The sequence below is a fragment of the Euphorbia lathyris genome, chromosome 4 (genome assembly GCF_963576675.1).
Source record: "Euphorbia lathyris chromosome 4, ddEupLath1.1, whole genome shotgun sequence".
NCBI classification, from domain to species: domain Eukaryota; kingdom Viridiplantae; phylum Streptophyta; class Magnoliopsida; order Malpighiales; family Euphorbiaceae; genus Euphorbia; species Euphorbia lathyris.
This window is the reverse complement of record NC_088913.1, coordinates 94,096,937-94,100,111: the sequence shown is the minus strand read 5'-3', so window position 1 is coordinate 94,100,111 and position 3,175 is coordinate 94,096,937. Positions and strand designations below refer to the sequence as shown.

General features: G+C 33.1%; 1 pseudogene; it reads left to right on the top strand.

Moving 5' to 3' along the window:
- Positions 1-769: 769 nt before the first annotated feature.
- LOC136227298 (VQ motif-containing protein 9-like) lies at positions 770-1,482 on the top strand (annotated as a pseudogene).
- The last annotated feature ends 1,693 nt before the right edge of the window (positions 1,483-3,175 follow it).

The window sequence follows — 3,175 nt, the reverse complement described above, 5'->3', positions numbered from 1 at the left end:
TCAAAACTAGACCGATCAAAGAACTGAAAACCACATAGTCAAAGATGCTAATCTTGCTAAGAAGTAAAACAGAATTAACTACACAACAAACTAAAATACATTTTCTACAACTTTGTGCCACCTATGTATCAGATTCGCTCATTTCATTAAACTTACATTGCTTCTTCTATACAATATTGGATTTGAACATTAGGTCTTAATTTTCTATTCACCAATATATATATATATATATATATATATATAGTAAAACCCTAATGGTATTCACATACATTTTATTTATTTGGAGCTGATAATGATAACCACGGTTGCTATAATGAAGCATTCCATTTATTAGGTTATTTTGACTAGACTTGTTTGAAAATCTAAAATGAATTAATAGTCAAAATGGCCATTGAATTTCACTGATGGTGTCAGTTTAGTTCAAATCATACAGTCTCAAAGTTGGAAATATTTGATAAATTAACTCAAAAATTTTGACAAATTTTGTAGGTATTGCGATTTTTAGGCTAATTTATTAAATATTGTCAGCTTTAAAGCTAAGTTAATATTTAAAATTCAATTTTGGCTAAATCAATGTTGCATACAAATTTGAAAAGCCATTTTGACTTCTAATTCCATCTAAAATGTGAGTATAAGGTTCATGTAAATTGGGATGGGTTGGGTTTAGTTTCTATCGTTTTTTGTTTTGTCTTCCACAAAGAAGAAGCCTTCCATACACAGGGCCAGATAGGTCTAAAGAGAGAACATATTTTATTGTTGTGGTTGAGTAATGGATAAAAGATGTCAATCCTCTGTTGACTCTACGATTACCAGTAGAAATCACCTTAAAAACCTCAATAATTTATCACATAAGATTTCTAAACCAATCATTCCAACCTCCAACAATTCTCATCTTTTCAATAATAATCTTACCAATCACAACCAATGGTCTATAATGTTAACAAGAATGATTTTAAGGATGTTGTCCAGAAGCTAACTGGCTCTCCTGCGCATCAAAGCTTCTCTACTCCTCCTCCTATTCACCCGTCTAAGCCTCTCAGCTCTCGCCTCCAAAGTATCCGACCTCCTCCCTTGGCGAACATTACCAACCTCCCCCCTCCTGCATCCAACACTTCCCCCCACCCACCACCGCCTCCTCTATCACCCTTATCACCCTTTCCACCAGTCCATGCGGCTGCAGAATCTCCGGTTTCTGGTTATATGCCTTATCTTCACAACTCGATCCCCACCGCCCATTCCGGATTTTCGCCTCTAGCCCCACTGGATTCTCCTTGCTGCAATAATCTAACCCCACAGCAGCCCTCTGACATGATGACGCCGCAGCCAACGTTTCCGCTGCAGTTTGGGTGCCTAGACTCCCCGCCTTCACCACACCCCTTTTTTACCCCAGGTCTCTTGCTATCGCCTTCAGCGTTTCCCGTATCGCCCACATTTCAAATGACAAGCCCGATATGGAGAAGTCTTTGGGATTGGCTGCCTTGAAAACATAGTCTCTAATTGAATGGAAAAAAACATATCCCTGTATTTTGGTGTTGTTTGTTTGTTTTTTCTGGTTTTTCGAAATTGTTGTTTTATTTTTCTTGTAAACTTTTCCCTTCTTTAATAATATTTCAGGTCTGATTGTGTTTACAAGTTATATATATATATATTTTTTCATTCTAGTTGGGATGCACACAACTTTTTTCCTTTCTACTCTCAACTTCCATAAAAAAAGAAAATCCTGAATTATATATTTTTTTTGTATCCTCCTATTTTATATGGTTAATTGGTATTTAAAAACAAATTCAATATGATACCCAAGAAATCACTTAATTAATTACATAATCGGATTAATGTGGCTTTGCTTGGTTATGCAATATAATGTTGAGAATTATGGAAGAAAATTCCAATTAATTTCTCCTTTGACATGACACTAAGTACATGTCCACACTAGAAAGGAAAATTTTAAAAAGCATATACTGTCAAAAAGAAAATTTCCAATTACAAGTTTGAATGACTAATTAATATCTACAATACAGTTTTGGTTGTAATTTACAGAGAATGGTTCAGTTATATACATAATGGTATGCAGGGGACTGACACTTCATTCAGTAGAAGAGATCGATTGTGGGCTTGGTAATTGGAATGTTTCTTACACAGAATGTCTGTGACCACCTTTCCAAGTAAAAAGTTGTTCCAAGATAACATTTTCAAGTATTCAAGTAAAAAGGATCCCATAAAAGGGAGACAATTAAAATTAAAATAGATAAATTTATAAATTGGGGTAATTTTCTCTTTATTCACACCGATATTCTATCATAAATTTTCCATATTCTTGGAAAGATGCCTCAAACAAGAATTTTTAGCAAAGCTAAAAATTGAGGAAATAAGTCAAAATGAGTATAAACAACTTATAATTCAAAAAATTTTTCTATCCCTTAAACTAGATATAATTCAGAAGGGACGGAGTACTAAATTGAGTAACTTATGCTTAATCATAAATAAAACATTGACTTTTGTTTGTTGGTTTTAATGCAAAATCCATTTTCCTTTTGGGTATCAATCAAAAAAATCAAATCTACACTTCGTCGAAAATGTTAGTATGAAATTTGACATTTATCCCCTACAAAAAAAATTGATTTCCAACAAGTACGAGTTTTATATTCAAAAGGGATTTTTTTTAGTCATCAGGCGTTTTAATGAGACCATAAATAAATAAAAATATGAATGACTTAATTAGTATGAAACTGAGTATTTACCATTGTGATAAAACCATCTAGTAAGCTTGACACTTGATCTTTGTGTTTAAATAAAATAGTCCATATCACACGGGAAAAATCATCAGCTATAGTCAACATATATCTATCACCACTAATTGATGTTTGTTTGTAAGGCCCCCAACAATCAACATGAATCAGATCAAACACTTGCAAGGTCTTAATGGAACTTAATCCAAAAGAATTTCTAATTTATTTAGCTCTTAAGCACATATCACAATCAGCAAAACTAATAATAGAACTCTTAGGCAAATTGAAAACATGTGATAATTTCTCATGTGAGATATGCCCCAAACGTTTATCTCATAATTCGACATCAACATTATTGTCTATAACAGATAAAGACAAATCAGTTTGGCTTACAACTTGTTGAATTACATTCCTATCAAAAGAATCTTTAGCAAGATAATACAGCCATC